Below are 25,747 nucleotides of genomic sequence, written 5' to 3'. Positions count from 1 at the left end.
TGCAGTGAGGGGAGAAACAAGCTCCTGTAACATCATTTCCTTTCTACAATATGGCACTGGACTTTCAGACCCAACACCAGCCACAGCTTGCATTATGTGCAACTGAACAGCAGGAGATCATTACGATACAGGCAGCTCATCTTGTCTGATTCTTTGCCCAAAACATAGACCTTAACTGGCAACTGTTTGTCACAAGAAGCATTGGACACATTTCCCTGTGCAAGAAGTTGTCACCTGTATAGTAAATTGTATGCATATGTTCCTTGTTCTGCTCGTTGATGAAGACATGTTTTAAATATTACTGGATGATCAACACACATCACAGTCCACAGATTCACTGATTAATGACACCAAAGAAAGACACTGAGAGTAACAAATATACAAGCCATGTTACCCTCCGGTGTTACTAATTACTACCAAAGGTCTTTTTTCTTTTCTTTTAGAGTTGTTGGAATGAGGCAAAGCTCATTTAGTAATTGGATATGCAAGCAAGAAAGTGAATAATAGATCTTGAGGAGTAAAAGGGCTGTTTTGCATATGAGGGGAAGCTGCTATTTTGCATATTGTAAGTAGTACACTTGAGGATGCTGGTCATTTTCTTTCACTGATTAATGCTTTTATGTTTGTATGATATTCAACGTGCATGAGGACACCTGTTTCATTATTAAAAGACACAAACATTTAGCTTTTGATCAGTGTTAAAAAATATTTTCTCATGTCACTTATTAACATTTCATGCCCCATCTGTAATTGTTTCATGTTGTATCAATTAGTATTAGACAAGAAAGACACCAATGGGAAAATACTGTATGTTGTGCTGACATACTGTTACCTGAATTAAATGTAACAAATGTTCTATTGTCGAGTATCTATTAATGCACTGATCGCCAGTAGAATTTTCTTGTCTCCTAACTGTTCCACTTTGACTCGCGAATACAGTAGATATTTGTCATGCATCCTTCGTGTCATTGTAGTCCAGTGCTGGAGGGAGTCTGCCTCCAGTTACGCCGTCATCAGACGGCTGATAAAATGTTAACAAAGAAGACATTAGAAAGCAAACGAGAGACAGCTGGTGCAATCTTAGCAGAGCAGAGCAGAGCAGCAGTGGAGATGTCAGACAGTCATTCTGAGTCGCTGCCAAAAGCCACAATATGGTCACTAAAATTGCACTGCATGGACAATTTGCTTCTCTGTACAAGAAAAGAAAATGTTCTTGAAAACTTAGTGTGCGTAAAAACTGTTATTTTCATAGCCTTGCATTTGAAAAATATATTTTCCTAAGCTTGGCTAAGTGGATAACCCTTGTGTGTTTTTATTTCGTTTTTTAGATTTTAACAGCATCAAGAGCTTTAGTGGTAAACTTGCAATCACCTTGAACTTCACCTGTGATACGAGTTTCTGAACACCCAGAGGTCCCACTCATGCATTCAGCTGAAAAACATGTGGTTTAAAGGCACTAAAGCATGACTGGATGCTATCTTGAATATGGAGTATGATCACCACCTCTGTGTTATTCTTGGCATCAGGAGGGTGTATATGAATAACAGCCATTAGCAAAATGTTTAAAGTGGCACTTTGTGGTACGTGTTTGAAAACACACAAATAAAATGTCTGCCGGCTTTGGATTAAATGCATCATCTGGCAGGAAGCAGTGATGTACAAACACAGCCCCAGGTTTTCACAAGGTCCTCCTTCGGGGGTGAGATGATACAAAACAGGATGCAAAAAAATTGGATATCCCTCGGCCATCTTGTCTGGTCACTAATGGCCGGAGGTATCATAGCTCAAAGTTTGTTGTGGACAGTAATGGTTCATGTGATCAAACATGATGTTTAATGATATAATGTTACGGTTGGACTCAGGTATTAAAGTCAACTCAATAACTGAACTGTATGGGTATGCCAAAGGGTTAGCCTACAGAAAACCTAAATCAGTTGTTGGTGGTGGATGTTCCCTTGAGGTTATCTTTGAGCCAGCAGAAGTGATGTCTGGCCTGCAGCCGTCAGCAGAGTGCCCGCAGTGCAGACTGCACATTTGTCATAATTGTCTGAAAGCAAACAAACAAAAATAGTACTTACAGTTGTTGTGCAGGTTTTCTACATTGACAAGTAAACATGTTGTGGCTGAACACAACCAGGTCTACTATATGCTAGAAGTATTAAGTTAGGCAGAAATGGACAGCTGAACCGTGAATACAAGAAGCAAGAGAAACATGGCGTGCAGTATTTGACCTAAAAAGAGATGGTCGAATGAAATTCATTGTTTGTGTCTGCGGAAATCATGAAGCCAAATATCTGTCAAAGGGCCACAAAAAGCATGTGTGTTTGCTTGTTTGAACAACTTTAGTAATGGGTGTGGAGGGATATCTTTTTAATATCTTTTATTGCATCAAACATGACTGCCATTCATCAAATTGGGTGACCTCTGGCCGGTGCCCTTAGCCACATCCACACAGTCTAGCTATGATGGATGCCTTATTAGAGACCTTTATTAGTGTACTTTAGCCGGGAGATAAACTTTGTAATTAATGTCTCAGTTTGAGTATATCTCATTTATTTCAATCGGATAAAGGTGACTCTTCCAGCCGACCGGAGAACAATGGCCATCGGAGGAGACAGCAGCTTGGCAGCCGAGCGGAGCCTAGGAATACTGAATAACAATCCCATCATCCATCATGGTATGTAGGAGTCGGCAGGCTGTGTTCATCCAGAGGAGCAGCTCCAAGGAGCTCTTCCCAACCATGAGGGATAGCAAGACTGAAGATGGCCACTTTCCCCTCACTCTGCTGCACAGAGTGTATTCTTCAAAAGACAAAAAAAAAGTAGGGCTGACTTTCCCACCTTTCTCGACAATGTAGTCTTCAATTATATTTGAAAGCATTTGAGCTGCTAGGGGTGCCAATATGTAGTGCTGGCATGCTGCTGTAATCTACAGTTCAATATTACCCACGCATCATTAAAATCAGAGTTGATAAATGACATAATGATGAGAGCAGCCCGAGCTCGGCTCAGCTATGGTCTGTGATGATGGCAGTAGTAATTTTCCTGTTAGGCTGGCCCCTCCTGTTTACTTAACCTTTCCGCAGTCCTCATTAACTCACCAACACCAGCAACTATGTTGGGTTGCCAAGGGCAAACACAATGGGCAGATGGAGCCGAGCTGAAACCATCACTTAGCCGGGCAGAGGTCAATCTGCTACCCTGCTGGTCCCAACTCTTCACTCTGAATCTTAACATGTTGTTACATTATTCCTGCTGCCAGCTAAACAACATGCAATAACCAGAATTGTACAAGCTTTCATTCTAGTTTAACAATAAGGAGAGGCCTAAAACCGCAGGGTGTTAAGGGAAAGACATTTCACACTATTTCCTTCCTTCCATTCTTTAAAGATACTCCAGGCTTTTTGCCCCCCTAAATACCCTTCAGTTTAGCTCCAAGAGAGAGGACAAAATGCAAACCCAGCACTGGGGGTAATGGGATATGCAGTCATTTATTCTGCCGCTGGTTCATGCTCTCTGGCCAAAGGACATATTGGAACAACGCCACAAGGATACAGTAGCACCTCGTGAAATGACATCTATTATTTACCCTGAGAAGGACAGCAGTCTGATTACACACAACCATAAAAGACACAGTCACAACACACAAAACAGTTTGACATGCCCAACTATAAAGAAAAGCTTAACACAGCATTGAAAATGTGTGCAATTAAACTCTGGGAAATCCAATGCAATCGTAAAAACACATTACAATCTGTTACTTTCCTCACATTCAAACAGCAGCAAAGGTTACACAACTTCTGGTTTACTGAGATGGTGAGTCTTAAGTGAAACGTGACAAACATGAACAATCAGCAGCGCACATACAGCCAATAATATTCTATAAAAAATGCTTGATTTTAACTTTATTAATGAATTCTATATCTGCCAGAATAACAGATACCAGGCCAGTGGATGTCTATCTCTCTTGCCTAGTTTACTGCCTACTATCAAATAAAGGAAAATATGCCAAGAAGTAGGAAAATATAATCACCTGTATGTACACTAGAGCTGTATTAGAACATCTACAAATCAATGGTAAATTGTCTTGTGTAAAATTAAGATAAATAATTTGGGGGTTTTGAATTTTCTTCAGACCCAAAAAATAATTCAAAGATTTCCCTTTTGGCTTAAGGGGGTTTCATGGGCATTTTTCACAATTCTCTGACATTTAGCTAACAATGTCAAGAACATATTTAGCAGAGTAATCAATCATGAAAATAATTATAAGATGTAGCCCTAGAAAGAAAACCATGGCAAATGAGCAGGGGTCACCGAATCTTCGATGATAGAGTGCTAATGTAAGAAGAAGTGACTGAGCATCGCATTGAGCATTGCACTGGGAAAATATAGTCATATAGAAAAAAAGTCAACTAACAGTAGTAGCAGGGCTACCCCTGGCCAACTTGTGGCCCCACGCAAAGGTGTTTCATGAGGCCCCCCTTTCATGAGGGGGGGGGCCCTGAGCAGTAGCATGGAGAGAATAATTCTGCAACACCCGCGATGTGCGCATTATGACGCTTATGCACTTTGAGCAACTCTGTTATAAAAGTGTCCTTTGCGGTCTGGGTGAACCAAACCTTTAACCAGTGTTATTATTTTGGCACCACAGACTGATGAGCTTAAGAAATGAGAGGCTTTAGGACAGTTTTACTATTTACTGAAATTGTACAGACCAAACAGTTAATAGTTAAATTGAGAAAAAACAGTGGTATCATATGAATAAAGTTAAGAATTAAATCATTTTAAGTGATTATTCATATATTTTCATTGAAGCCCATATGACTAAATATAAATCGTAAAGCTGCTTGCACCGTTTTAAGGATCTTCCTCTGAGCTGCTCTCCCAGGCGACCTGTAAAAGCAGATGGCCGGTAATGTCAGCGCTAGCAGATACCTCCTCTCCCAAGCCCAACTTTGTCTCTGTCAGGTCCCACTGGTTTTTAGAAATGCTCAGGAAAGGTCATGTCTGCCGTGTTAGAGTAAACAAGAGGTTGGTTATACCAACGTGTTTTGTCTCTGTAACACTCTCAGCGGGACGGACGCGCTCTGTTTTGTTTAAGTGGGCCTGTCTCCAATCAGTTAAATCAACAGCAGCCATTTGGAACGGGAGCCCGAGTGACAGGTCTGTCCGCTCTCCTTCCCCATGTTATCAGCTTCAAGGTTTGTGAATGGCAGGACTTGAGCCACTCTCCAGTCGATTGTGAAACATCCCACAGGGACACACAGGAAATCCATTAGCCCAATGCTGCTGTTTGACATGCTCCGAGTGAACTGCACTTATCCTGTCATGCTTCCATCTGAGATAGTCGACTGTATTGTCAGTTTGAGGTGATAAACAATTTGGGGAACAAGTTAAAACCATATCAGAAAACTGTTTAAACCTGTTTAAAATGCTTCTGGTGATATTGTGCCATACAGATGGTTTGTTAGTTGTGCTTACTTATACAAACACTTTCACACTAGAAAGGAAACCGTCTCCACTAAATAGGCTCCAGTTTGTCAGGGCTAAAGGCTGGTGACTTTCATGCCATCTGGTGACCTCCTCAAAGCACCTATGAGACATTTCTCTAGTGGCAACCGAGCGAAATAGCGCCTCAGACTGTATTATTGGTTATATCTCTACGGGTGTCCTTCAGCCACATTTAGGTCACTCCCTCATCTGCGATATACAAATAAAATTACGCTCGGATTGCAATTCAACTGCTATTTCTCTGCTTGGCAAATTGCTAGGAGGCCAGAAAAAATTGAAAAAGCTGGCAAGGTCTCAGGTACCTGACAGTGACTGTGACTATGATGAAGTATCCTCCTGTTACTGCTGTTGCCTTTGCCAAATATCTGAGATCTCCAGTCCCCACCCCATGCTCCAGGCCCGCCAGCTTTTTAAATAGAGAGGAACCGATGCCAATATTTCTATAAGTAGCACCAACAGACCAGCCTGTAGGATCATGCCTCAACAAATATCTTGCTGAGGGGTTACTTTGTCTTTATGTTCTGTTTTGCTCCTCGCTTGATTTTGAGATCTTGTGAGCAAATCTCTTCCAAGCCTCGGTGGCTTGGAACACGAAGTAATTGGGAAGCTAACCTGTTCACAGAAAAGTTGTGAATCCAAGCCATTGTTGGCAACAGCTGTTGTTAAAAAAATAAAACAGGAGAGGGGTCCGAATACACAGTGTAACACAAAACAAATCATCCACACACAATTGCAAGCGGACTATATGCATTTCTGACAAACACATACACACCTTTTTTCTACCAGCTGAACTCAGGGGCAGAGACAGGTTATGACAGAAGTAAAGTGGTTATCTTAGATAAGAAATGTCTCCTTCAACCGAAAATCGTATTTCTCACTCCACATTTTATCTGTTGGTAACACCTGTTGCAATAACAACAAGTCAAATAGATACAGACACATGAGGGGTATTCACTTGCCAATATCCTTTTAGATCAGGGGCAGGGAAAATAAACCGCCTTATATGGTAGCCTATCCCATTTTAAATCCCTCACTGGTGTCCAAATGTATGCAACTTGGTAAATAGAAACAGTCTTTCTCCCCCTGTTAACACCTCTGTGTGTAAATACTGCCACCTTTTAAACCAGAACTACCGCATGTTGCATTTTTAACTAATCCGACTTACACTAAAGCCACACGAGGACGCATACGGCTAAACGGATAGGATTAACGCAAACGCAATTGCAAAAAAGCTTCCGTCCACACGCAATGTTCACCGGATAGTGTCTGTCCACACGAGACAGCTCCGTTTAGCTCCAACCGCTGGAGAAGCTGCAGTACATATGCAGGAGCCTGTACGTGGCGCTGTAACTTCCTCCACAAAAGCAGCGAAGAAGCATGGTTGTCTTGGTTGCCCTTCTGTTTATTCTCCGCGGTGGGGGCCGAGGGAACCGGGCAGAGTTTTTCGCCAGTCAATGTGTGTTAAAGTTTAAATCTTCTGGACAAAATTATAAAAGTGCCGGTCAAAGGTCTTCTTTGTTATTTATTGAGCTTTAAAACAAATAAATAACGAATCTATATAATATAATAATATAATACATGGAGCCTCTCTTTTTCCTCCCTCTCTTCGGACAGCGTCAGTGTCAGTCTCAAGCAGCAGCTGATCCAGTAATGAGTGACCCGGCCGACAGTACTAAAAATAAACATATTTATAACTAGTTTCGGTAGTTTGAGAGGTAATTAAAATAGCTAAGGGTGATGATCTGACTTGAAGTGTGTGTTTTGCTCCGTTCACCGCTGCATCACAGCGGGAGGAGCTGCAGGTGAGCAGAGTGTCTCCGTGCTGTCAGATTAGACTTCACTCGCGTTTATGTCCATATCGAGAGAAAGATAAATAATCTGAATTCAGTGTGCAGTTTACTTTGACGCGGGGGTGAGCAGCAGAGGTGGGGAGAGGCGGGGCTATTGCGTCATCATTATCAGAAAATGATCGTAGCCTATAGGGCGAACACACGGAGCCGTTGGACCCCCCAAAGCATTGCGTATGCCGTTCTATCCACCTTGGGACCCGTTATCGTTTCCGCTGTTGTTTACTGTCATATTCGGTCGTCCTCGTGTGGCCGAACGGTCTATATGACACTAAACAGTAACGCAAACGACCGTATTCGTCCTCGTGTGGCCGGGGCCTAATTCTCTATCCTCAGCATTTTATTTTTTCATTTATCCAACAAATCAAAGGAAGAGAAAAACTGCAGGTCACTCGCCTGAATCCACAATAATATCCCCTTCAGTGTCCATCGATCATGTCAAACCACTCCTTCAGCCCAGGGACATTTTGTGGTTTGACAAGCCTCACTAGACGAGCACCCTGTGTTTAAGGCCGAAAGCCTATGTTTATATGGCTGCTGGCCGACTGGGGCCTGAACTGCATGTGGCGTGGAAACCTGATCCATTTATCTCGTGGATTGTGAAGATTCATCTGACCTTGCTGCCCTGAGGAAATGTTGATAAACCTCAGAATTGTGCTTCACAGCATTAACTTTTGCTCCGGAGCTTCTGTGTTACAGATCAGCCAACATGTGCAGAGTGCTGTGCTGGGGATGGTACAATATGTGGTGGCTAGAAATATAATAATTCTCTGTTGTGTAGCCTGGCAATATAATGGTGTGTTTTGCGAGAACCCTTAAATTAACCTTTAAATAATTTAAATACATAATAACATGTGGTGCTGCTGAAATGTTCAACGGCTGTTCTTGTGTCATGACCATAACAATACAGTAGTTGGCTACATTCGTGGTCACACTATCATGCACACCTCAGCTGCTTAGATCCAAGAATGGGACTGTTGTAACACATGCCATGCCTGACAAAAGGAAGGCAACAATATAAATAATTTTTGGAATAACAAGTGTGAAGACCGTTTCTCTCTGCATCCTCTCTCCTATAGTTCCTGCATTTCTCCCTTTGTTATCTCACTGAGGGAAAAAGTGAAATGCACCTGTACATCCAGCTCTCCTACTGCCCATTAGCTCATACAGTACCATATTTCTCTAATTTTCTGCATCTGCTGGTCCCTTCCTGGCACATACAGTATACTATACTCATCTTGCTTTTATTATTTCGCACAGAGATGTTTAAGGGAATGCATGAAAAGAAACATTTCAAGTGGCATCTAACTATGTCTTAAAGTAAACATGTGTGTACTTGTTTCAATCCGCCACACTCGAGATAGATAAAGGTACAGTAGCAGTGTGAAGACCAAAAAAAAGAAGTTTGAGAAAGAAGTTTAAAAAAATCTCCATATATTTATTCTCCCCTCCTTACACATGGAGTACTGCTTTGTAAAGTGACTATGCTGGTCGGGTTATATATTTCAAAATGTTAAAAAAAATGTGTTGGATACAGCCCAAATATGGACATCAGAAGGTTCATTTGAAGGAGATGGGGTCTCCAGGAAAGGACTGGATCATAACTTTAGCATGAACCAATGTCACATACCACAGCACGTATAGCATGAGCAAGTTTGTAATGCCTGTCCAGTTGCTGAACTGAACAAAGGGGTTTGTAACAATGTGAAAAAATCTTTCTTTGAAAGCAAACCTGAGAGCTCACTTGAGATTGATCATGTCCAGGTCAACAGCAGTAGTGGCAGCATTGCTTCAAGTTTTTCATTGTATTGCAATTTCTCTCAACAAATTCTCAACCTTCCTGCTCCCCATCATTCACCTGGACGTCCATGGCAGACTGTTACTTGAGCTCAAGCATTGATCTTCCTCAGGGCCCATACAAATTCACTTCACGTCACTTTCTATTACTGTTAAGAGCAAGCGCAAACCCATATATGAAAAACTCCAGCCTAGTCCCAAGTTCTTCCACTAGATGTCCATCAGCATATAGGGGCTGTGAATATGGCAAACTATAGCTGCTTGGATGGGAGACACTGAATGGAATAAGATTTTTTAAAAAGCATTTTATAAATGTGGATGGATAATTAAAGGATTCAGCTTCCAGTATATTTCATTTAATTTTTGTCAAGCCAGATGGATATAATTCTTCATGCAGTTATCAAACACAGCCTTTGCAGCAACAGTTCTGTTTTATGGCCAGCAGCCTGGTGTCACCTCCCTGCCTCCTGACTGTGATAGCTGTCAGGAGGCACGGAGGTGCCCTTCGTTGAAAAAAACAAATGTGGAAACCTGACCTCTGCAAGAATCCTCCAAACATGTTTGTTCTCTGTTCCTCAATTGAGGAGACTCTCTAAATCTAATCTTTGTCCTTTTGTTAACTCAGACTCCTTGTGACAATGCTGATGGTCGCCTCTCTTCATGAAATAAATGATGCCGCTTGTTCCACCATGACCTACAAAGTTACATCTGCTGACCTCTGTCTGTGTTTTACTGCCAATGATCACCAATCTCTGAAGGGTCTGTTACTTTTGTGTCCTCTGCTGATGGGAAATAATTATCCTGGAGGTGACTGAATGGGTCTCCAAGTTTCATCCTAATGTCACCTTTGAAAAGGACCGTTAAACCAAAGCCAAACAATCAGATTTAAGGTTTGCTTCTTGGTTACAAAACCATTGACAAAGAGGAGGGGGCAGCATGGTATTGTTGTGCAAATATGTAAATGGTTAAAAGGTAAAGGTTTTGTCTCTTTATTAATTGTTTAATTTACTTTTTAAGATTTATCTAACAAACTGCCATTTACCATGACTCAAACTGTCCACCACAGTCTGCCTTATTGATGGTTTCCGTGCTTACACTGTTCAACAGAGACTTGTCCCTCAGGAGCACAAGAAGCCACAAAGGCTACAGACCCAGGGGGTCAGGGAGGTTGAAGAGGGAAACTACAAGTCACATATAGAAACCAGAGACAGACGATGTCTCACCGCATGCATACAGGGAGTTGTTCCCCAACCAAGTCATCGCTGTTTAACATGATGGTTGAGGTCCGTTAAACTTGACAAAGTAGTAACTTAAGAAATTCATATGTTCTTTTCAACCCTTAGATGCATAAGTGGGTCTTTTTTGACCCAGTGAGGTGGTTTTCTTGAAGTATCTTTGTAATTACATTTTTTTATCATTTCATATTCCAGCTATTCCTCAAAAAACATGTTTTGGATATCATGCCAAATTTAAAAATTAAAAATTAAAGAAATTGTAGTTTTTGAATTACTACCCCAAGCTTCCATAAGTGGGTCAAAGATGACCTGCATGCATTTTCTATGGAATCCTATGGGAAAATGTTTTTTTTCAAAATTGATAAATAGTGAAAGATTACATATAAAATATTTCTAGTGTGAATCAAAACATAATACTAAATATTATACAAGTGATTTTTCTTAACCAAAATGACAAAAATGGCATAAAAAAACACATATTGTGTAGGGTCCAGTCACTCGTGCATCTAAGGGTTAAAGAAGTCTTTGCTTGTAAGAAGATAAACTTGATTATTTAATATTTTTGGAAGACAAAGACAAAGATGTCATCATGCCAATGGTCCTGCTGTTACTAAAGACCAGTGTTGTGCTAGTTACTGAAAACCAGTAACTAGTTACCATTACTAGTTACTTCATTTCAAAAGTAACTCAGTTACTTTACTGATTACTTGCACAAAAAAGTAATGCGTTACTGTGAACAGTAACGTATTAGTTACTTAAAAAAAGGGCTCCCATTAATGCCCTTATAGCCTTCATTTCAGTACTGTTATTGCATTGGAGAATAATACAATCTGTTGATCAAGAAATAGCAATAGAAATAGTAGAAATATCCTGCATGTGTTCTACAACATACCGTGCAATGGCTTTATCAACTTTTCCCTGGCTAGAAGTTAAAATCCAGCCGCTGTTGCTTAGGTGGAGGTGGAGTGGCGTCGGATGAGTCTGGGTCTGTGGTCTTAGCTATAGCTTCGTCCCAGCATGTTGTTTCTGCAGTTGTTTCAACAGATTTGAATTGCTGTTTTGGGCAGTAGATAGGATCTTCGACCCGCCAAGACACAACTTACATTTAACTAAAACGTTCTTTTCTTTGTGCTCGACAAAAGTGAAATAGTGAGAATATCTCCAGGCGGAGAAACTCGACTTGAGCTCCGCCGCCGCCATGATAGCCTTGTTAGTAAACACAAACATTCCCACAGCGCGTCTCCGCATGTGACACAGGAAGTATCTAAGTACATTTACTCAAGTACTGTACTTAAGTATAGTTCTCATCTCTGTTCGCCTCGCTGTTGGCGCCGCTCACCAACGTTTGGGAGCCGAGACTATATAAAAAAGATAACGGAGTAACGCACCATGTAGTGACGGTAACTGAGTTACTGAATTTAAAAAAGAATTTGTTAGAGTACTAGTTACTGCCAAAAATAACGGCGTTACAGTAACGCGTTACTTTGTAACGTTCCATTACTTTGTAACGCGTTAATCCCAACACTGCTAAAGACCTATTTCCAGTTTATTTAATTGAACACTATAATGCATGGATCTGCAGCGACATACATTTTCCTATAATATTAACGCAGGGCTGTCCCTGGCCAACTTGTGGCCCCACGCAAAGTTATGTGATGAGGCCCTCTGTGTCGCAGCTCGAAACCGTGGCGCGCTTAATTGCGCCGCATTTGCGCATCAGACGAGGCTACCTCCACGAGGTGAGGCCCCATGCAGTCTGCGTGATCTGCGTGTAGGGAGGGGCGGGCCTGTATTAACCATAGACTGTATATTAATGCTATACTCTGACATAAGTCCAACCCTAACTGTGATGCTCTTGAGTCTTGGTTACATCCGCTGCATCATCTTTGCTTGGAGTTCAACCTTGCCTTTGACAAAAATGGTAACAACAAGTATAATGAAAGATTCTTTATACGGACTACAGAGCATATCTTAAAATAAATTGTAAAATGATGGGAATGGGAGGGAAGATGTTTTCACTGCAATGTGTCAGATCGGGAAGGTGTTACAAATGGTAACAGCCGCGTGAGCGCAGTACAGAGCCGCGGCTCTGTACATGGGCATCTTGGCTGCCTACATGCGCATGTGGCGTCTGCAGCTCAGTACTGGGAAGACTGTGTCGGCCGCATACCACCTGTGCAACAGAGAGGCAAAAAGGGAACTATCGGTGTCCATTGACAACAAACGTTTGGAGCACCAACTAGCCCCCAAGTACCTCGGTGTTCGGCTGGACAGGACATTGTCCTATAAACAACACCTGGAAGAAGTGAGAGCCAAAGTGACAGCAAGGGTCTCGCTTATCCGCCGCCTCGCTGGTACAACCTGGGGTGCCTCCGCCAGGACGCTACGAATATCCACACAAGCCCTGGTGTTCTCTGCTGCCGAATATTGTGCCCCAGTCTGGTGTAGAAGCCCACATGTGAAGAAGATTGATCCTGTCATTAACAACGCCCTTCGGATCATAACTGGTTGCCTGAAGCCCACCCCCGTGTCCTACCTGCCAGTCCTAGCGGGAATTGCCCCGGCCGGCCTCCGACGAGAGGCCGCTACCCTTGCACTTGCAAGGAAAGCCCAAGAACATGACTGGCATATCCTGCATGAAACCACAACTAAGGCAGCGACCCCAAGCAGACTCAAGTCCCGTCACCCCTACAACAGGAGAGCACAAGAGATGCTTGGTTCCATCCCTGAGGACCTGTCTACAAGGGCATGGTTAGCAACTTCCTGGAAGCAGGAATGGGAGTCGGCTGAGCTCACACGTCTGCACCATCACATCCAAGACCCGGGAGATGGAGTCGAAGGAGAACATCTACCACGCCGGCACTGGACCCTACTGAACCGCCTCCGTACTAGGGTTGGTCGTTTCAAATCATCAATGAAGGAGTGGGGCCTGGCAGACAGCGCAGTATGCGAGTGTGGCGAGCCTGAGCAGACTGCCGACCACATAATCACCACCTGTCCTCTGTACAGACCTCCTTCAGAGGCTGGCCTCTTCCAAGTGGGACCAGAGACGAGAGCGTGGCTTTGTGACACTGAGCTGGACATATGACGACGATACACGAAAGAAGAAGAAGAGCCGCGGCTATAGCTAGCCACATGCACTGACTGTCATGCACTAACATGCACTTAACCCGGCTCCAGAACAACAAACAGAGAAATTCAGATTTCAATGTGGAAAGACGAAATGTGACTCATTATCTGTTCAGTACAATATAAGTACTGTCGTCTGCAGGTCACCATTGAAAAAGAGATCTTTTGATCTCAAGGGACTTTCACCTGGTTAAATAAAGGCTACAAACAATAACTCTATACTATATTTTACATAGAAACCAGATTTTTGCCGCTATATGCTCTATAGACGGACCGCACATAGGAGGTTCTTTAGTGGAGGTCTCTGTTTTATGCAGGTTTTAACGGTTCTTGACTGTTAATGCCTATAATAGGATCTTGATAAGTGAGATCATTATAGTGATTAGAATCTCCAGCAATCATCCTGGTGTTCTCTTGCTGTTTGGACTGTAGATGAGCTCAGTGGTTGAGCAGGGAGCAGGGAGCAGGGATGCAACATTAGCACCATGCAGAGCAGCAGCACTCTGATTTACTGTTCCCAGGGCTGGTGATTGAGTAGAGCATTACGTCACAGCTGATAGATCAGAGAGTCTTACAGCAGAGTGGAGCTCCATCAAATGATGCTGACAGTAGCGTTAGTGCTGACAACCAACGAAAATGGATTTATGGAAAAAAAAACAGATGCTCGATGCACTGACACAAAATAGTGAGAAAGCTGACACGCACACAAGCACACGTACATACACTGCAGGCACATAATTCTTGAGTGCAAACACCCACATTCAATAAAACACAGAGAAATTATTGCAGTAAAACTAGATATGCACAGCACAGTTGTTCCAATAAAGTGCTAACCGGCAAAGTATGAAACATTGAGCGGCAAGAAGGATGTGCAGTGGGCCACTTTAGGCAGTCAATCTAAAAATCTGCTTTTGTGTTGTGTTAATGTATTGGTTATAATGTCTTTGTGGGTGGCACTTACTGTCGTCTCAAACAAAGGTTTCCTCCGACAATACAAGGCTATTCAGGTGATGCAAACTGGAGACTTTAAACTGCCCACAGGTTTCTGTGTTTTTAATTAGTCTTATGTAATTAACATACATGTCTAGATTAAAAGCTTTTTGTGTGAATAACTGCTTTGTCATTGCACAGTTTACACGCGGATCAGACTAGGTATTGTAGATTTTTTATATGAATGGGTTCATTGCTTTTTCTTAAAAACTGCTTTCATTTTATCCGTACTATAACTGAAATATTTTCTTCCAGCCATTTACATACAGTTATACCTATACCATGCCTAAATAATTACTGCCCAACACTAAACTCCTACATCCTACATAGGTCTCATGTTACTCACGCATCTAACTATAAAATGAGAAACACAAGTGATGAATGATTTGTCTGTTCATATGTTTTACCACCGTGATGGACTACTGACCTGTATGAGGTGCAGATCTGTCATCCCCATGCATTAACCAAGTTATTGATTTAATTAAAATCTACCTGTACATCTGAAAACTATTTTTCAGGATTTGGGAACAGTAATACAAAAAAAAGACCTTTCGACTAATGTTTAATGGACCTATAGAACTGAATTATTAATACATTTTAGGATCAGTAACATGTAAAATATTTGTTGCGGATGTGAATTGTAAATGAATCACACAGGCCTATTTGTAGAGTTTAAACTAATACATATTACATACAGTATATTATGGTATTAAACAATTGAACACAAGCACATTTTCCTATAATTTACAACGTGATTCTCATATTCCTCTCCTCAGCAACCAACCACACTTTGATTTACCCGGCAACAGCAGAGACACGGGGGCTCCAGGCCCCCACATACCACTGCTTATCAACGCAAAAATGCTAATGTGACCTTTAATATTAGAAACAAAATTATAAATGAGATTTGAATTCAATACCTGGCAGACACGTGATATAGTCTTTCCCTCGACAATAACCTACAGGGTAGAGCAGGTTAATGGATAGTATTCTGTTTGAGAAACAAAGACGTGTAGCTGACTTAACAAAGGAAGACAAATGTAGAGATGAGGGATGATAATGAGTTCATGCTCACATACTGTATGTCATCTCAAAAGACACAATATGACAGATATACAGTACTCTAGTGCAAAGTTCACAGACTGATTCACTGATTCCACAACTGAAAAGAAACAGTCTGAAAGCTTGAGCTTTGCTAACAATACAGGCAGGTACAGAATGTGTACATAACATTTGAAAAGATGATATAATGTAGGGCTCTTCAGAAGTGGAAACTGAGTATTTTATCTATGTCATTTATTAAGGTTAATATAACAAATAACATAACCTTGCAAAACAACATTTATGGGTGACAGTTTATTTGATATTGATGCAGATTTTGATTCAGGATTAGATGTAATCAGATTTCTTAACCTAATGACATTGGAAACAGCTTTGAAAGTAATAGTCATTTGGCCTTTAACTGGAACTTTAAAATTTATTGATGCTGACTTGTTGAATTATATCAATGTGACAAAGGGGCTTAAATAAAAAAAAAGTCCTTTTAAGTTTATATACAGTAGGTATAGGATTAATATAATATTGATTTGCTTACCTTAAACATAACTTTGAGACTTGTTGCCCCTACTGTATATTGTACTAAATATTCTGACATATTGTATCTGCATTAAGCTGAGCTCTTTGCATTAACTCTGCCTGCAATTCAGAGGTGTGTAAAGCTCAGACCACTTGCAGGTAGCCTCACCACTCAATGCACTCCTGGCTGGCTTAAACTCTAACAATGCATCACATGTTATGAGCTCATCAAATGCTCAGTATGTAAAGTCCTATTCTGCAAAGTCACTAGAAGCTGGCAGGACAACACAGCATTCAGATAAAAGTGTAAAGAGGACCATATTTCTGAAATGCTTCAAAGTGAAATAAATACTTTACCTATTAATCAGCGAACCTCCCCAACAATAGAGTTTTATGGTGCTAAACGTTCAAAATGTAATTGAGACTGTTTTTTTTTTTCTGGTTACATTTCTAATTAGCTGCACAGCTGCAGTGAAGCAGAGATAAAAGAGTCCCTTCAATTATCCTTAATCAGATGTTAGAATACAAAGGCAGTCTGATAAGGATTATTCCTAAGACGTTTCAATGGTGACAGGCTGTGTGTAATGTGTATTTGCAGTATGGTATGTGCTTATTAACACTAATCTATGGACTTCCTGAGGACATTAGATTGGTGTCTCATTTGGCATATGGCACCCTGAAAAAAGATCCAGGGGGGAAACACTTTACTTCCTCTCGAATAACGGCCACCCACAGATGACGGTTATGTAAAGTGTACTTTTTTTTCTAGTTTTACTTATCCACAAAGGAAGCATGGTTTCACAAAATCCTGCTGTTCTCACAAGGTTGCTGCTTCTTGTTTTGCCTTGAGCAAACTCTTTTGCCTCCCATCCGGACTGCGAGAGATGAGCCCTGTTATTCAGATTGAGGTGAGAGAAGGGTTGATCCCCTGCCTCCAGCACCATCTGCTCCAAAGGGCCACTTTTAGACATGCTGAACCGACATATACTGTTCTCGCAAACACATACGTGATTATCAGAGCCATGACATCATCAGTACAGAGACTATTAACAGTTTAAGAGATAACTGACCTCGAACCAGTTTTATACAGTACATGAGCATCTGTCTTTCACGGCTACCCTTAAACAACCTCTGTACTATAATCCGGAGCAGTTTAGCATACATGACACATTTCATCTGGATTGTGAAAAACTTGTATTACAGCAAAAGTCCTAAAAGACACAGACACAATGTTAATGTTGGCAATGCCTTCATATCATTCCTCCCCTCTCTACAGTATAGGCATCACATTTATTATACCATATTTAACAGGGAGAAAACTTTGTTTTATTTTAATTAGCATTCTTTAAATTATTATTATACTCCATATGGTTTCCCAAAGGGTTCAATACTCGGTTCAATCTCTTTCAAGCCACACTTATTTGACAGCAAAGTGTCCATATCAAATTAAATAAAGTAATTTATACCTAAGACTGTGCTAAAAATAGGGGAAATGTGTGAGCAAGCAAGTGAAACACTGTGAATGTATTCAACCTCAAACATATTGCAAAAGTCAGACCGTATCTTGTTTTGTCTGATGCAAAGATCTTGATTCCCACTACTACAATGCTCTTTTGAATGGATTACCGCTTAATAAAAAAATATTGAAAAGAGTTTTGCTTTTACAAAATGGACGTGCCAGTGAGAGCACATCATCCTAATGTCACCATGTTTGCATTGGCTCCCCGTCTCATGACTTTGAATGGTTCAGCAATTATGTTACTTTACATTTCAATAATTCTTCCACTTTATTTTTATTTTAATGTTTCTGTTTGTAACATTGTAATTTGTTATAATAGTATAATATAAATCATCTTTTTTTTTTGGCAAAGTTGCAGGCTGCAAAGTTTATTATTATTATTATTATTATTATAATTAATAATACAAGGGAAAGGTCAAAGTTCAAACCATTGTTTCCTAACAAGAATATATTAAAGTATTGAAAACCCATGATGTGGTTAAAGCCACAGCCTCATATTAACTCAAGCTAGAAACAACCGGTGCCTGGAGAGAGAAAAATGGCTTTGGAGCTGTTAGATCAGAGCAGCAGTCCAACCTTTGAACCTCGGAGCGAGAGAAACCGAGCCTCAGAGAGACGGGGGGTTTGTATTGACCGAGGGGAGAGGCAGGGCTGCAGTAAGTGGGATCCGGATGGGAGTTTCCGTGTCAGTGGGCTCATCTTACAGCCGCCCTGATGGACCACGGTGACGTTCCCCAGGGTCCAGATGGGATTCAGTGGTCAGCTCGGTGACAGCTGGTGAAGGGTGGTCAGGCCTCATGCATAATGGAGGCTCGACAGACCACACCACAACCTGACTGCCGCACTGATGTGGAAGGAGTTCCATCACAGTGTCAATACTGCAGAGTTACCGGAATATTAGCAGCTGCTCAGGGACTATATTGTGCTATGAGCAGCATTTTATATGACTGTGATTAAACAGAGCCATTCATTCAAAGTGTTACTTGACCATTGATTATTATTTGACTCAGTCTTAACAAAATATCTTCTGGTTTATAACAAATTATGTATTGTTTTCATATTAGCATTATACTCTAGGGGAACTATGATTTCTAAGAATATGCCACAACAAAGGCTAACAAATCAGGAAACATGAGTCACATTGTGAGACAGGCTGTAAACAAGCCAACAGGTTATCCAGCTTATTTAAATTTAAAAGGCTGCACACTCAAAATAATGATTCTTCACTGCACATATTATGTACAGAAGGGCAAAGTTGAGCAAGGAAGACAGTCTGTACACTTTAAAACTGAATAATACTTATCACATGATATTTTCTATTCAGCCAGGTGCTGTGGAATCCCTCAGCATAACACTGACATATCACCTTTTAAGTTAACATGGAGTTAGCTTCATTTGCATATTTACATCCAGCCAATACAGAGCAACATCAAGATTCATTGGGGTTGTGTTTGTGTCCCCCTGATCGATCTAAGTTAGATATTCTCTCTCTCTCTCTCTCTCTCTCTCTCTCTCTCTCTCTCTCTCTCTCTCTCTCTCTCTCTCTCTCTCTCTCTCTCTCTCTCTCTCTCTCTCTCTCTCTCTCTCTCTCTCTCTCTCTCTCTCTCTCTCTCTCTCTCTCTCTCTCTCTCTCTCTCTCTCTCTCTCTCTCTCTCTCTCTCTCTCTCTCTCTCTCTCTCTCTCTCCAAACTGCTGACAGAAATATCTTGTTCTTTAGCTGCTAATAGCTCTGCTGTGTTCATCTGGCAGTCTCTATCTTTGTATGTCTGTTGTTTGGTGGGGAACAGGTAAAGTACAGTGGTTTAATCAGAGTATTTTCCCTGAAAAAAGCTGACTTCTGCAGCTGAAAATGCATCAAAGGAAAGTGGTGACAATGATAGAGGTAAAAAACGATAAGATGCTCTGTAATGACCCACTTTTAATATGATAATATGATTAAAGAAACCCAGCCTTAGGTGAAGGGATTTATAGTATTTTATAGTTATTTTGTTATTTTTCCAGCCCGTTTAATTTCTATCTTTGGCCTTACTGTAATAATTTGGGTAATGGTTTTAACAATTTGTCTTTGTCTGTTATGTTGTTTTGTTTACAACTTGTCTCGACAATGGCTCATGTTCCTGTTGGACTTTTGAATTATTGTCAAAATAGCACAATTCAAACCCAGGTTATAATAAACTATAATGTCCTTTTAAGAACCCTTACTGGATAGATTATTTGGCTGGCTGTGAGCAGTGTAGACTTTCCCAGAGCTTTACATTTCCAGGGCCCTGAGTCCTCGCTTGCCAGTATGTTGAGGAATCAACGCTACCAGCTATTCTGTTGTGAGCGGACACACTGCAGTACATCACCTCAATCAGTCATCCCAGCCCTTGTAGGCAGTCGCCACGACTACCGACCCGACCCCCATCCCCGACACAGCAGCGAGAAAGTGCTTACCTAGGAGAAAAAGACAGAGAGGACATTAAATCAGTGAGCATAATATTCTAGTGAGCTGCAGACTCGCTTTCGCAGATTAGCCAATCTCTCCTCTGCACTGTGCACTGCCACCGAGATTTAACCCTCTCTTGCTTCACTTGAAATGAGAAGGGAGATTATTCTAGGAATTCTGGTGTTAGGAAGATAGGCAGAAACATATATGTACAGTATATGTAACACGTGTGTGTTTCTCATGCAACAGTTCAAACATAATGAACGTTGTTACAAAAATTGTTGGTCTGTCCTTTATTTCTTGTTGTGCACAGGACATAAACTACAAAGGAGGGGGATTACAATGAATAAAAGCAGATTGTGGGGAATGAGACCTGCATTCGGTCCACATCCCTGTGTGAAGTGTTTTTCACTCGGCTTGATCAAAAGACAAGGATGCCTTCCAATGCCGGATGTTACATCACACAGCTTGATTCTTTACACTCTCTCACATACATTTCTCGGCTTATTTGTACCCATTTAAGTCCAAGGACCTCACAACCTCTCCATCAAGCCAAGCAGCCTCACAAACAAGGCTTAATGAACAATAGGAGGAAGGATGCTACACGACTACTGAGAGAAAATAAATGGAGATGCATCTGGTGTGTGTGTGGAGGACTTAAGTAAATGGGATCTTGATCAATCAAGTACCTGCTGTTGACATATTGAAGTAGAGACGAAATAAACTAGGAAAGCACAAGTGGTTATCATGCTTAAAAGACATGACTGTGAAACAGGATTTTGCCATTTGAGGCCATGAATTATGCAATCCTTTGACACAAGGGAGAACATTTCCCTTTATCCTCAGTTTTTAGAGTTCTCTGCTGTTTATAGATTACCTTTATTTTGTATTTTATGTCAACCAGCATTTGTTAAATGCCCAATTTATCTTTTCTACATTATATTAGGTTATAAACAGTGCTGCAATAACTATTCAAATCTGATTTAACTAACCATAAGACTTACGAGCAACGGTCCTACATTTAAAACAAAACTAACGGAGAAACCTCAGAAAAACAAAACGGAACAAACATTGATGTTAGCTCTGCTCTATGACTCGGAGTAGAGTCAAGTTAACCTGGAATCCAGTTTGACAAGTTAATCATTTAAAAAAAAGCCTCCAATCTTATTTCTATTTGACTGTGGACGGCAGGTGCTTCATTGATGATGTTTTTTTTACTTATTTTAAATTGGCTGAGCTGTTACAGCCCATAGAGCAGGACAGAGATCGACTCGCGCAGATCGGCCTGCACAAAGCCTGGGGGACACTCGGCCAAAGCACACTGTCTAGACTGCTCCTGATAATCAGTCAAAATGCAGCGGTGGGTCAATGGTTGGGGAGAGTTCAAGGTTGTCCACCTGAGTGTGTCTCCCTCGTTGGGAGCTGGCCACTGCCCATTTGATAGAATTAGCATCGGCTTTCTGTGAGCCCTGAAAAGACACAGCCTATATCTCCAGAGGAAGCCAGCTATCCACATTTCATTTACCCAGAAATAATGGAATATCCATCCAGCGACTTCGGCTCGAAAACCTTTCTCTATTTAGCAGTAAAGTTATCTCCGCTCTTCACTGTCCATGCAGTGCTTCCAACTATATTTTTCTGATGTCAACAACTCACAGCTCCACCGCTGTTGTTCTGTGGCCTTGGTGAAACAACCGGAAAAAAAGGACGCACTCAAATTTTTCAGCCTTGAGCAGCGCAGCCTTAAGTGCAAAGATTGTTTCCGTCACAAAGGGCTCTGTGCCATGATTTTGCAATTGCAGAGCTGAATAGACAGCCAAGGTTATAACTTTTAAAAAGTGACACAAGTGCAGATAAAGAGGTGTTATCTGCAAACGCTGTTACGATACAGGATACTAAGGAAAATTGATATACTGATGATGTGTGATAGGGTTCAGTGATATGATCATTTAGATAGTAGCTTCTAATGCCATTGTCTAACGTCAGGTTTTTAAACTGTGGTAGCCTTCAATCTAATATCTCTGGGCCATTAACAAAAGTTTACAAAAATGTCATCATGTCCTCGGGAGAGATTGCAATTCATAAAAACTATTAATTATTGGAAGGTTTTAAGAATAATTAAAAATCTAATAAGAACCAATTATGAAATAAAAGGTCAACATATTGAGATGAAAAGTCAGTTTAATCCATACGTAGAAGGTCTATAAAATTTAAAATGAAAGGTAGGGTTGGTTAAAAAGGCTTGAAGATTCCCTTAATAATTAATATTTTAATTAATTTTTCTAGAAATAACAGAAATAAATCAGTCAGTCAGTCAGTTCTGCTGTTAAGCAGTTGTGTATATTTAGAAATTGCACTGACATCCACAATTCAATGTGAACAATTATGTGGTGTCAGATACTTGTAAATAGTTTCATCTCCAGATAATTAATGCAAAACGCTGAATGACTATTGGATTAAACAGCCAGGTTTGTCAGCTTAGACCATTGATTACCAATAAAGCAGCTAATTAAATTAAATTAACCTTTAGCCTAAAGCAATTACTTCAGGAAGAACATCTAGCTCTGTTCATGCTCCATTTAATGGTACACGTGTGCTCTTCAATTAATACGATATGTTTGTGTTTGTGTATACACTGTAACTGAAACAAAAACAAAAAAGTGCTTGTTGGGATTTTTCCTCAGGCAGTTTATGCAAATCCTGCCCCTGAACCCTATCGATACTGCCCTCGTTTTTTAACTCAAGACTTTGAGCTTGCCCAGGGTTGTCAATCCACAGGACACACTTACAATTTGCTCCGGTGTCAAAAACAAAGACATGAAGAGAAAATAACAATCCGAAGCTGCATAATTCAGAGATGAGGGCACGCAGCAAATACCGAGAGGGCCAGGCAAGACTGTGTTTGAGTCATTGTGCAGCATTTTAAACCTCTAGAAGCAGCTTCATTATTTCAGAAGGCTTCTTTCCCAGAGCTGCAGCTCCCTGTGGATCGTATCAGTGTCAAGTCATCATCTGTAACAGAAATCTGTCGCTCCGTAAGACGCCAAAACGCTCCTCCAGTAAACGTTCAGCAATGAAGTACCATCCTGTGCTTTTACTTAAAAAATGCAAGATCTTCTGACAATGAGGTCACATCAATTATCAATTACACTTAATGCTGGAGGAGAAATTGAATTAAAAAAGAGTCATGGCTGACCACCGGATATGAAGAGATATTGTTCTTGGCAGGCACATTTTATTCATTCATCATGGACGTAAAGGTAATAGGACTTCAGAGCTGTACTAATGACCGACGACAGCCCCTCTGTTAAATAGATGAAAGGTGTGCCATTATGGGGTGGACTCATGAGAGGAGAGGCCATGCGGCTAATGACTCATTAGAGACATCTATAGCCAGACAGGCTGGGAGCCAAAAGGCCAGGAGTCCTTTTTTAAAGACTCAATACCCCAGCTGACACTAATTGTAGCCGTCAGGATAGCATGGATTTTCATCGCAGATAATAACAGTCTGCTCCCCTGACACATCTTGGCCTGTTACCCACAACTGGCACTGCCCAGGTCTGCTGGGCCTGCTCAACTCTGTCTTGTATCCCAAAGAGTTGATGCACTACAGCCTCGTACCAAGCATTAAAAACAGCAAGTGCTCGGTGCGTAATGATGGTTTGAAATCTGATAACGCTGGTAAATGGGAACCACCCGAGAGTAAGAGGCAGCAGTAAGGGTGGTCTAAAATAAAAAAATGGCACAGTGAGTAATTTTCAATATTCTTGTTGCATCATTCCGCTCCTGCGAGCACCTGCAGTGTTGAGCAGACACATCTCTCATTTGGACAGAGGCAAAGCGGGATGTTTTATGGTCTAGGCATACTCCCTGTCACTGTGCTAATGTGATTCAGTTCCAAAACAGTCAGAGAAAATGAGAAAAGCTACTCTTTCCCACCCTTGCAGCACTTAGACATGATACACATGGGGCTCCACATTGCTAGCAGGAGGTGGAAAAATTAGAAAAAACTTTCATGATACATTGACTTAAGGGGAGGAGAGACACTTGCCATCGACTGCAATGGCAGCAGCGTGATATCCTTGATGCTAGATTTAAATGTTAGAGTAGAATCTGTGAAGGGAAGATTGGTGGCAGTTCATTACACTTCAAACTGGAAATGACTGGCAGCGACTCCCCCCTGGGCCAAGTAGAGCTGGAGTACTGTCTTTTTTAAAGAGAGAATATCAAAGATGCTGTTGGCCAAAATAATAACCAGACAAACATTCTGAAGCAATGTGTTTTCTTAATTTTTTACACGTCCACTTAAAAGGTTTTTACCAAAAGCATATCAGTTGACCATGCCTCCAGTGTTACCTTTTAATAACAAAAAGGTAAGACTATCGAAATGAAGGGAATACACTGTGACTGTTTTAAAGAGAATACAAATTCACTTAAATTGGAAGCCTGTGGTCTTATTCAGCACAATTTAGCACAGTGGGTCTGCAGAAGTCAGGTGGGAAACTAAAGTGCCAGTTTCATTTTTTATATAAAAGATAGCAGAATATCTAAATAAAAGATACTTCTATTACTTTGAAATACGATGGGATATTTAAGGACTGAAGGAACAAAGAACAGCATGTGAATACTTTTGTAAGAATACTTAATGCTCACTAGTATCAATGTCTTTATGGAAGATCTTATTATTTAGATACATGATTTATAACCCTCTATTATATTTACTGTACCCTATAAATATACACAGAAAAGGTTATGTCATTCAAAAATGACCATGGATCAAAACATTTATTAATTCACTCGTTCATTCATTACTGATTCGCAGTGTATGCCCTGTGGTAAAAAGGCATCAATATCAACAGATGACACAACACTTATGTATATACCTGCCTCCTCTTTGAAATACTGCTACAGAGCAGGAAGCTTTTGTGTCGATAAAACCAAGTATGGCCCTTGTTTTTTTTCAAAGGGCCTCCAAAGTCGAATTAAAACCGTGCCACCTACGTCAACCATCTCAATGAGAGGAAACAAATCCATAACCATTGGCTTTAAAAGGCCACAGGACCAACAAACCTTTTAAAAAGACCAAAAGAGGTGTAAGCTGAGAAACAAAGGTCAATCTAATATGGACTCCTTTAATGATTGTTTTGCTCTTTGACTAATTCCCAGCGGCAAAAGAAGGGAGGGAATGAGGAAAGAGCTATTTAGGTGCTTTTCCTGTCTATTGAGAATACGTCTTACACAACAACGATCCCACTGAGAATTTAACCAGGGTGAGATGCTGTCCTGGCTCTTTAACTAACCTTAAAACGGCTCTTTAAGGTGATTTTCATAAATATTTCAAGATTTGCCACTGTAATGATAGCCCGGGCGAGGCTAGCCCTGCCTTGCTTCTGATATTACTGGGCTAATCTAAACTCCCCATGAGAATTTCTAGATTTAATTTAGGCGTTTCGGGATGAAGCTTGGCGGAGACAAGGGCCATCCATCTTCTCTTAACAATCCTAATCTTTATAGAGGCTCCAGACTTCAGGTAGTGCATGTGATGGATAGCACCCCTGGCTGAGGAGAGTCCATTAGTAGGAAGAGAAAACCACAGAGCCAAAGACGAGTTCCACTGTCTTAAGTGCAATGTGGAGGTTGTGGCAGCTCTGTATATTACATTACTGAAGAAAAAAACAATGTTTTGGAACAAATGTCCACCCCGGTTAACCATCCCA

At 40.9% G+C, this 25,747-nt stretch overlaps 1 protein-coding gene across 3 annotated transcripts in view; it reads right to left on the bottom strand.

The window, feature by feature from the left end:
- cadm1b (cell adhesion molecule 1b) overlaps window positions 1-25,747 on the bottom strand; it is a 136,063-nt gene that overhangs the window by 61,716 nt on the left and 48,600 nt on the right. The gene's annotated exons all lie outside the window — the stretch shown is intronic.

This window comes from Notothenia rossii (genome assembly GCF_949606895.1).
Source record: "Notothenia rossii genome assembly, chromosome: 4".
Taxonomy (NCBI): Eukaryota; Metazoa; Chordata; class Actinopteri; order Perciformes; family Nototheniidae; genus Notothenia; species Notothenia rossii.
The sequence above is the reverse complement of the archived record's forward strand: the minus strand, read 5'-3'. Positions and strand labels throughout refer to the sequence as shown.